This window comes from Procambarus clarkii, chromosome 35 (assembly GCF_040958095.1).
Source record: "Procambarus clarkii isolate CNS0578487 chromosome 35, FALCON_Pclarkii_2.0, whole genome shotgun sequence".
Taxonomy (NCBI): Eukaryota; Metazoa; Arthropoda; class Malacostraca; order Decapoda; family Cambaridae; genus Procambarus; species Procambarus clarkii.
The window spans coordinates 26,910,614-26,921,970 of NC_091184.1; the positions used below are offsets into that span (position 1 = coordinate 26,910,614).

Here is an 11,357-nt window from a genome sequence, read left to right on the forward strand (position 1 = left end):
GGTGGTGGTGGTGGTGGTGGTGTTGGTGTTGTTGCTGGTGGTGGTGGTGCTGGTGGTGGTGGTGGTGTTGTTGCTGGTGTTGGTGCTGTTGCTGGTGGTGGTGGTGCTGTTGTTGGTGGTGGTGGTGCTGTTGGTGGTGTTGCTGTTGGTGGTGGTGGTGTGGGTGGTGCTGTTGGTGGTGGTGGTGGTGCTGTTGGTGGTGGTGGTAGTGGTGTTGGTGGTGTTGCTGTTGGTGGTGGTGGTGTTGGTGGTGCTGTTGGTGGTGGTGGTGGTGGTGGTGGTGGTGTTGGTGTTGTTGCTGGTGGTGGTGGTGGTGTTGGTGGTGCTGTTGGTGGTGGTGGTGGTGGTGGTGGTGGTGGTGGTGGTGTTGGTGTTGTTGCTGTTGGTGGTGTGGGTGGTGCTGTTGGTGGTGGTGGTGGTGCTGTTGGTGGTGTTGCTGTTGGTGGTGGTGGTGTTGGTGGTGCTGTTGGTGGTGGTGGTGGTGGTGGTGCTGTTGGTGGTGTTGGTGCTGGTGGTGCTGTTGTTGGTGTTGGTGGTGCTGTTGGTGGTGGTTGTGGTGCTGTTGGTGGTGTTGCTGTTGGTGGTGGTAGTGTTGGTGGTGCTGTTGGTGGTGGTGGTGGTGGTGTTGGTGGTGCTGTTGGTGGTGGTGGTGGTGGTTGTACTGTTGGTGGTGGTGGTGGTGGTGTTGTTGTTGTTGTTGCTGCTGCTGTTGTCGCTGCTGCTGCTGTTCCTGCTGCTGTTACTGCTGCTGTTGTTGCTGGTGCTGTTGTTGTTGCTGCTGCTGTTGCTGTTCCTGCTGCTGTTGTTGTTGTTGCTGCTCGTATTGCTCCTGCTACGGTTGTAAATTTCCAACAGTTAAACACTAACACCTAGTACATTAAGAGGTAATTCTTGTACTAGGCATTATAATTTACTAACTAACCAGTAGTATATAGATATTCAAATTATAAATTTGAGGCGTAGACTGCCCCATCCTCTATGATCAGCTGTTTCAGTGAATAAAAGTATAAGCCGAATTTCCACTCTGATTCTTTCTCGTTTATTTAACGTCGTCTAAATCAATTGACATACACTACGAGAAAACATTTCTTGCCGCATAATACTTTTCATTATGACGTAAATATTCGTCCAACCCATCTCCTTCCATAGTGAACATTAAGTGAATATTATGATTTATACTCGGGATCCCTGCCTTGGGAGCTATTGCGCATGCGCCACCCGAGAGGAAGGAGGGCAGAGCCGCCATGGTTTTGAGGGGTTCTGAAGTTTGCTTATTGTCATCGGTCCAAATTAGGAGCATCTGGCTGCCTGCAAGCTCGTGACTGATTGTGCAGCTTCTATTATTTACGGATGCCACTTTGGGTAGCGACTAACTATTTGTACAAATTTATACTGGCCTTTAAGTTGTTTCTGGTATAAGTTGTTCCATTTATACTTAAGTTATACTGGTATAAGTTGTTTCCCTGTCGTTAGGAAGCGCAAATCAACAACAAATCAATTCTTGGTACAACTTTTGTACCAAGCTCTCTTTTGACCTATAAGGTTCTTTAAATTATTTGTTATCCACTTTGGGTCATTAGTATTCGATGTATTCAATTTGTATGGTATACTACGTTCCTGTGCTTTGTTTAGAATATTTTAAAAGTTATATATTAAATCTTAATCGAAATCCCCTTTTACGTCACCTATCGCTGGGTTCAGGTCTCGCTGTAAGACCGGCCCACACCCCATACCCAAGACTTTCCAATCTATTTGACCCAAAAAGTTTCTTAGGCTATTAAAATCAGCTTTTCGAAAATCTGGCACTTTAACAGAATTGTCTCCTACAGGTCTATTCCATTCTATGCTAAATCTGATTACTTTGTGATCACTGTTCCCTAGCTCACTCCCTATTTCGATGTCATTAATTTGTGTTTCCCTGTTAGTTAACACTAAATCTAAAATATTATTTTCCCGCGTTGGTTCCTTAATGTGTTGCGTAAGAAATCAATCGTGAATTAATTCTAGAAAATTGTCTGCTTCACTATTCCCTGTTTTGTTCAGGTCGGCAGCTGACGTGGCCAGTTTCACCGCCACACGCATATACGCAAGTTTCTCCAGGCCTAGAAGATCGGCGACCTTCACATCCCAAACGTCCATTAACGCGACTAATACGAGAGGCCAATGTACAGGAGCTGAGAAAGGAAGCCCCACAGTATGTACACGGCGACTGGGCCTACTCCCAGCCGCTGCCATCCCGCCAGCTAACACGGCGGTCAGCGGTCGCACCACCCCCTCGCAGCGCCCAAGAACTACTGGGAACAGATTCACGAAGCAGTTACGCAAGTACTTACGAACCTGTAAATCTTTTCTCAATCTTCAATCTTTGGCGGCTTTGTTTACAACTGTTAAACAGTTAATGAGGTCCGAAGCACCAGGAGGCTGTTTATAACATTAACAACAGTTGATTGGCAAGTTTTCATGCCGGTAAACTGTTTAATAAATGTAACCAAAGCCGTCCAAGATTGAGGAAAGATGTACACGTTCGTAAGTGCTTGAGTAAGTGGTTTCGTGAATCTGGCCCCAGAACTCCACGGTACTGTACCTTGTACTGTAGTGTACTGTACGGTACTGTAGTGTTCTCTATTGTAGTGTACGGTACTGTGGCCTTGAGTGTACTGTATCGTACGGTACTGTACGGTACTGCACTGTATTGTAATGTATACAGTACAGTATACTGTAGTGTATCGTACCGTACGGAACTGTACTCTACGGTACTGTACTATGCTGTACTGTACATACAGCTTGAATAAGTAATGTTATTATTTAATAATTATAATAATACTTATTTAATAATAAGTATTCGAAAATCATAATTTGTGAGTGTAATGTAAAACAGTAAATTAATTTATTTATTGATTTATATATTTATTTATATACAAGAAGGTACATTGGGTTTGTGAGAATACATAGCATAGTACAGTAATTAGTCTTGTAAAGCCACTAGTACGCGCAGCGTTTCGGGCAGGTCGTTAATCTAAAAGATAATATTAAGTAGGGAAATTGTATCAAAATTGATAATATTTCATCCATTTGGTACATGTATGTTTCTCATACTTTGAGTATACATTTGAGTTGATATATTTCAGTGTCAAAAGATAAATCTCATTAACTACTAAGGTATCCAATTACGTCGAGCCGACCAATGACAGTACAGCTTGCGACAATGTGACGTCAATTGAAAATGAGAAACGTGATTGGCTATTGAGTCCACCTGGTCATTGAGGCGCAACGGAACGCTATTTTGCCCCTAGAATTAGCCGAGTAGAGGTGTACAAGTTAGTGTTAGGGCGTGTTGTTACTCTGAGCTGGTACCCCGTTACCCTTTGGGGTCGCTAGGGCTGACAGACCCCTAGGTTACACTGTCACTCTGTACACCGTCCAAACGCACATAGGGGCAAAAATCTCTTATTTTATAGCTGGCGTATATACCCCCTGTTGTGGGGTATATATACTGCGATATTTTTAGTCCTGACCCATAATCAGTACTGAAATATAAATATAAATGTTTACGTACTGTATTGATTTGTAACATTGTAATGTATTTATTTCCCAGCAGTGTTGAAGGAGCGATGATTGGAGTCATACCGTGGCGAGCAGAAGGTGGTGGCAGATGTTGCAGTTGTGCTACTTGAGTTACCAAGGTATGATGGGGCTATCCGGCACAAGGTAAATAGTTAGGCATAGTAATATTGTATTAGGATTAGCCTAATTTGGAGCCTAGTTTAGACAATGGAAGTTTGACCAGTCATTACTACAGCCATATCAGGACCCGCATCAGTTTTGTTTTAAATATGAAAAGCTATGAGTGACGGTAATTAATTATAAATTTTGTAAAAAGTTGTTCAATTATTGTCAAAATATAGTGTGGAAGGAGGATGGTGGTGTTGCTTCGGGTAACTTTGCTGATTAAGAGTAGTGAATAAGTCGGTCGATAGGCTTTAGCCGCTCTCGCTAGGGGTCGAGTGTAGTGTTATCCAATGTTAGTGTTGTTGCCCCCCCCCCCCACACACAGTTTAAAGTGTTAGGGTTACCTGGGTACATAATTTGACGTATGAGGGGGGAACCGTTGACAATGCGTAGCCTTCCTGTCCTCGTCGAAGGAAGTAGACGGGTATATTTACCCGAGTCGTTTGACGTAGATAGGTGATAAGTAAATGTTTAATGTTACTATTCAAATGTTACTAGCATTATTAAGTGAAATTGTTTATAATTGTTAAATATAGAGCATGAAATAAGCGCGACCTCCTTCGTAGGACAAAGATCTCATAAAAAATAAAGCTGAACAATATGATTTCTATATGTAGGTGATAAGGTTCCGGTTGACTTGCGACCAATGGTTGATTAATGTCAACTCCAGATGTGAGCTTCGTGACAGTATTTGTCTTGTTTACTGTAGGTGGCTGGCGACGGTAGACGTGAGTGTAGGTGGTGGTTTTGTTGATATTGGTGTAATTGTGTAGTGAGCGGGATAGGGTGCGCTCCACCAGTGGTAGTGTAGGCAAAAGTGAAATAAAACATGTCAGTATGTCACTTGTGTAACTTAAGGTTGAGGTTCAGTTATTGGTGCACGAGCTGTTGGTTATCATTGTGTAGCAGGAAGTATGTGGTGTGGAGTTGATTTTGTAGTGTTAATTGAGAAATGTGTAGTAGGAAGATAGTCTCATTTCCCTTGAAGATTATCAGGCAATCTGTGGTGATATAGTTACCCCAATTACTACTGGTAGGTAATTATTGGGCAGTTAATGTTGTCTAGCCAGAACTGTAACAGAGACGCTGATTTTGGGGAGGGAGGATGATTATGCGCGATCACGAAACCCGAATAATTGTAAATATCGTGTTTAGGTTCGGATTGTAGGTAAACAGCCGAGATGGTGTTTTGAGGGTGGGGAAGGGTATTGTCATGGCTGCGCTTTGATGGTATTGTAAAGAAAAATAGCTCGTCAGAGGTGCAAGACATGTTTTGGTATGTATTATAGTTTTCCCTCATTTAAAGTGAGTTAGACGTTGATAGACATATCAGAAAGTAATATACAAATTGTTAGAGGTTTAATTATACCATTATACTAGAGCAAATGAAATGGTAGGGAAGAGAAAATTGTGTAAGGAGTTTGGAGTAGAGTATTCATAAATAGATGGTTGTAGCCCTTAATACGAAATGTTAAGGTTAAATGGATGCATATTACGCATTATATTTCATGCAGATGAGCGTGTGGAGAGGTGCGGGCTTGGGGAAACAGCAATGGTGAAGTATGTATTTGTGAAGAAAGCATCATGGATGGAGGGCAACCAACGCCACACTGCAGAGTAATGGAAGAGGCTGTTACCTACAGGTGAGTGTGATATGTTCATTTCAACACATTCCTCCAAGAATGTAGTAACTTAGTCCATAACACCGAAATCCCAAGTAGTACTAAATCTAATATCATTCGTGAATTAATCATGTGGTGTACTTTGAGCATTAGACGTCATGAGACGCAGCCTTACTAGACGGAACAGCTTTTATTATAATAAAAGTAAATGGCTGGAAGTGAAGATAACGTGTGTAAGGTTTGGTGTGTATATATATGAATGCTACGCGGTATTCGTGTATAGATGGTGAAATACTACACATGAAGAACAGGTCAGACAGTCGCAGCTCCCAGATAAGAGATTAAGCTTAGTTGATCACCCCCCCCCCCCCCCCCAACAGTGTCTGGAAGGTGGACTGGGGCTTTGTTTCATGTCTCATTTCAAAAGTGGCCCATGGGGCAACCCCCCCCCCCCCCACTCCTTCCCAAGCTGTGTTGCTTTTGGAACAGTGCATGGCCGTGTATTTGAGATATAAATGGTGATAATGAATGTTTATCGTATATGAATGTTCGGAATCCTGAATACAATATAGTTTCGCAGGTGAGACGCTTGAGTACCGTAGACGTGGATACCATCGTGTGTAGTTACTGTTGGGACACAACCTCGAGGTGGTGAATGATCAAGTTTTTCCCTAAAAAGGTACGAAAGAATTAAATATTGTTGTAAATGTTTATAGTGCAGAATCGTCGAGGATGTAATGTGAGGGTTATTAGATATCCAGTGGGTTTGGAATTATTAATGTGCAGTATATATATAATCGAGAAATGGGAGTCGCCTAGAATGCGTGTCCTTACAGAGGGGAGTAAATATGGGGTTTGGTCAAGGGGTAATATATAGTTGATGTATAGAAATAATTTTGGGGAATTGTTGAATCATAAAGGAATAGATAGTTGTATGGATTAATAAGTAAATATTTAAACTAGAATTACCTAAATTCCTAATATTTGTCTTAGGAGATTACAGCAATAGGTACGTAATTAGGAAGAATGTTGACGATAAGTAGCTAATATTGAAAGTAAAAGGTACGTAATTGCATCTTCATAGTTTGTTAGTGTTGGTTTAAAATTGCATTGTATGTAGTTGTAGCCAATATTGTAATCATGTACCCAATGGCAAAAACGTTACCCTTGTGATCATTGCTGTGTTATGGGCTTTCCATTTGCTGTATGGTGCCTATTAATGTTAGTATAAATTACCAATCAAGCTGTCAATGCAATTTGAGCTTTAATATAGCAATGTGGTTTAATATACCTGTACCTACTAATCTGTGGTTGTTTGTTGCAATGTATCAATCATTGTATTAATTCCGCTAGAATTTAGCTACTTAAAATTATCTTAGATTAAGGAGCTGGCCGAAAGGGTGCGCGTAGTAATGGCGTTACAAGTGTAAATACCATGCTATGTATTCTAACAACCTCAATGTACGTTCTTGTATATATAAATGTGATTGTATTTCCTAGATTGGCAAAGTAATAAGTTTGTAATATATAGGAAACGTTACCGAAATGAAGAGAAATTGGTAATAGATATAAATGTAAAGCAGACGTGAAACTAGTGTTAGATCATTGTGTAAATGACTTACCATACTGTAAACGCTGGTTATATAAAAATGTATATTGTCTTCCAGTTACAATGTGTTATGACTCAATTTATCTTTGACCCGCATCACGGGTGCAAGTTTCTTGCTGTTAGCTTCGTTGGACTTGCAACTATGAATTGTTTCTCTCTGCAACTTATTGTTAAAATTTATACATTGCCCCCGTGCATGTTTTATTAACTTATTTATTAACACAAAACAGTTTTAACAAGTAACCTAGGTTGTGCTAGTTCCTGAGTTACAAGCCTCATGCCTTTGACTTTACGATTTTGTTAATATTGCGTACCATTAAATTAGCAAAATTGAATAGTTGAACTTATGGGGGTCACGCTGCACGTGATTTACTGTTAATGGGAAACAATAACAATTGCGAAACCACTAAGTTACTTTATAACGCAGGTAGGCTGTGATAGGCGCGGAGTACGGGCCCCCCCCCACCCCCATTGCCTCTTGGTTTAAGATTACTGGCCCTGCATTTACGTTTAGTTACATCAGGTAACTATTCCCGCCAATTATGCAGCGTGTTGCTGCATGTGTTTATTTATTTCTGGTTTACAGTTATGTTTATCATTATGCTTATCGTTTATAAGTTAATAGGTAAAGTCAGGTAGGTTACGGTAGCTGCTGTGTCACAGGCCTGCGGTCCCTAGCTTAAATTTTCCATGGACTGTTATTTTCCAGAAATTTCCTTAATTTATTAATTGTATGGAGTGTCAAGCTGCATGTATCTTTGCTGGTTTTACATTTGTTTGTTTACTTAACTGAAAGGTGAAGCATAAGTTAGTGAGCTAGGATGTGCTAGACGCTGTCTTCGGGCCTCATGGCTGTCCCTTTTAAGTTTATCTTGGACTCATATTATGATTAGTTCCGTCAGCAATGTATTGTTAGTTATGCATTGCTTCAGTGCATGTCATTTAATTACCGTTTTACACATACTTGTTTTCTTGACTTTGTAATTAAGTTAATAAGTACTGACAGGTAGGCAGTACCAGTTTCGTTTACCAGTAAACATTTCCAGTCGTTTTGTGTGGACGTTGTAGGGGGAAAGAATGTGCAGCGTCCCGGCTGGTGTTTTATCCAGACATGTGTGGCCTCCCAGGCCGCTGGTTTTCCGACGTGTTGTCTGCTCGGTGTATGCCGGAAGATACTGGTGGTTGCGAGGCCGGTGGTTTATCGAGTCGTTTTTGTCTGCCCAATGTAGCCAGGAAAGTTGTCATAGCCACTGCCGTGTTAGCTGACTGCGTTCATGGGCTGGTCTCGAGGCAACGTTCTTCCTGTGATGAGTTAAGCCGGCGATGTTATTCGGGTATTATATTTATATTGGTAATATAAATATGCGGCCTTCCAGGCCGCTGGTTTATGCAGACGTTTTAGAATTAGGGATCCCTAGCGTTCCTGGTGTCCATTTCACTGCCTCAGATGGGCAGATCTTTAATTTGTTTGGGTAGTGTTGCTCGCAGATGCTCATTGACACTGAGACTAAAGTCATTTACGCCTCTTAAGGCATTTTCTTAGGCTAAGTATTCAGGTGTAACATGCTTTGGGAGGCTAACATACAATGGAGATCACTGTAAGGGACTCGGTTAGCATCGTTATAATGTGTGTTCGTGTCACTGTGGACGCAAGCATGTTGCAGTTGCGCCTTAAAACCTGTTTATTATAATTGAAATATGGTTTGATGTATATATTGAATTGATATTATGTACATAGAGGTCATATAAATATTTAATGTTGGGTTGTTTGATATTATTGTATTTGAATAGTTTGAAGTGAATGATTGCTTGCTAGATGCCTCCCCCTGGATTAACTTCTGCCCTTGACCCAGATACGGTAACTGCCCCCCTCCCACTCCCCCCCCCCCCCCCCCCAACCTTGTTTTACTTGTCTTTGTCGCTAAAGTTCTGGTCAGGTTGGTAGTTACCTTAGTTCGCTAGCGACTAGTTTCCTGGAAGATCTTTTTCTCTTCCCCTGTGGCAGTGTTCATTGTCAGTTTTCCCACAGGGTATCACCCTTGCTTTATCCATTAATGACTTTTGCCCAGTTCGCTTCCGGAAATGTCCCTCTCGTCTTAGAAACTAATTCCAGCAGTAGCCTTAAGTGGTAGGTACGTTGCCCGTCACGTTGATGGTGCATGGCCGTTTCTGCCCACCCTTACTGCTTGACTAATTGCAGAACCGACTACGGAAGGCGCAGAAGGTACACCATTGATGAGCAAGGAAAAGGGATGGAGGGCGAGGGCAGACTACTGCGGCCATGAGGTCGACACATTCCTAGTTCCAGCGGCCAGCCGCCGCGTTTGGGGGTTCGGCGCCACTGGCCCTCGCGGCATTCGGGGTTTGGGCGGAGCACCGCCAATGTGATAAGCCTGGAGATAGCTTAGAAATATTGGCATGAATTGTAATTAGTGTAATTAAATTAATGCAAGTTTCATGTACTATCTATAGATGTTATTAATTGTAATTGATTTGTATTTTATAATTATAATGAATAATAATTATAATTGTTCGTTAATACTTTGTTATGCACTAGTCAATAATTAATAAATGTAATGAGCAAATATTTTGAATGAATCAAATAGCTAATCATTATATACTAATAATAAAAAATTGTGTATAATATATACTAAAATATTTATTTTATAATGGTAAATAATACATTAAGTCCCCAATGTGAGGACGTTGTGCTTGAACCTCAGAAAATCTAGTAGTGTTAGGCTTCAACGTTGTGTAGTGACTAATGTTGAAACAGGTTAGTCAAAGGGAATAGAGAAATAGCATATATATGAATAATACCTTTGATGTTTAACATTTTTGCTTTATCGTCACTTGCACAGTAGTGAGTGTGTGTGAGAAAATCACGTATCTCCCGGAATGTGACGGACAGGGCAAAGATAGTTTTATTATGAATCGTTGCAGAAATTAGTGAGAATATTATGTGTGATCGTTAATGTGTTAAAATTTAGTGCTGTGGATGCACACTATTATACTCATAGATAGTACTATATTAACCTGAAATGTTAAATGGGATTGTTGTATTTGTAATCAGTGAATTTGTGCGGCGGTAATGGGTATAAATAGCCTAATATACTGTAACAAAAATTGCAAATGTTATTTGAGACAAGTTAACAAAATCTTATTAAGTTTAATACATAAATAAGTTGACACTGGAAAGAACTGAAAGTTTCTATAGTTATTCATAAGTAGTGTAGCACTTATTATTTAGATGTGATATATCATTATGATAGAGTATACCTGGGAGTTACAAGAATATTGCCCCAAGATTGTAACATTTATATGGTGTGCTTACTATATTAAACAGGAATCTTGTATTTGTAGTAAGTGAATTTGTGTGCCCCCTTTAGGTTCTGCAAGCAGAGGGGGGTAGAAATACCCTAAAGCACTGTATCCCTTTGAGATGTAATTAATATTTTCTCAATAAACATAGTTGAATTGAAGGTTGTTTTTAACAATCTCTTTTGTGTAGTGACACGTACATATAAACCTGGTTGGATGGAAATTGAACGTTGTGTGAAAATTTGAAAGACGTTTGAAAGACACTGAAGACGTTTGGGAGAATATGTATTCCGAAAAAGAATATTCCATTTGTCAAATATAATTATTATATTTACCCATACATGAATATTAAAGAATAGTTGTGAAAAACATGAATAATATATTTATAATATAGAAATGAATATTGAAATCAATAGTATTAAAATATTTGATAAAATAAAAAATATAGTTTAGAGGATTAATAATGAATATTTGGTTATGAAGAATAGTAATCTTCAATATTGAAGAATATTCTTCAATACTGAAGATTATTCTTCTTCAATATTGAAGAATATTCTTCAATACTGGAGATTATTCTTCTTCAATATTGAAGATTATTCTTCAATATTGAAGAATAATAATCTTCAGTATTTAAGAATATTCCTCAATATTGAAGATTATTCTTCTTCAATATTGAAGATTCTTCTTCAATATTGAAGATTAATATTCAATATTGAAGAATAATCTTCAATATTGAAGAATATTCTTCAATATTGAAGAATATTCTTTAATATTGAAGATTATTAATCTTCAATATTGAAGAATAATAATCTTCAATATTGAAGAATATTCTTCAATATTGAAGAATAATATTCTTCAATATTGAAGAATAATATTCTTCAATATTGAAGATTATTCTTCAATATTGAAGAATATTCCTCAATATTGAAGAAGAATCTTCAATATTGAAGAATAATCTTCAATATTGAAGAAGAATAATCTCCAGTATTGAAGAATATTGTTCTTCAATATTGAAGAATATTCTTCCATATTATTCTTCAATATTGAAGAATATTCTTTAATATTGAAGATTATTA

General features: G+C 39.1%; 1 long non-coding RNA gene across 4 annotated transcripts; it reads left to right on the plus strand.

Moving 5' to 3' along the window:
• Positions 1 to 3,271: 3,271 nt before the first annotated feature.
• Positions 3,272 to 10,442, plus strand: LOC138371401 (uncharacterized). 4 transcript variants are annotated; one of them, XR_011230438.1, is made up of 5 exons: positions 3,272 to 3,484; positions 3,599 to 3,683; positions 5,244 to 5,372; positions 5,924 to 6,030; positions 9,161 to 10,442. It is a non-coding gene; the product is annotated as an uncharacterized lncRNA (long non-coding RNA). The 4 variants fall into 4 exon arrangements; XR_011230439.1 differs by having other exon boundaries at positions 5,932 to 6,030; XR_011230440.1 differs by lacking the exon at positions 5,924 to 6,030 and having other exon boundaries at positions 3,274 to 3,484; positions 3,596 to 3,683.
• Positions 10,443 to 11,357: the final 915 nt, after the last annotated feature.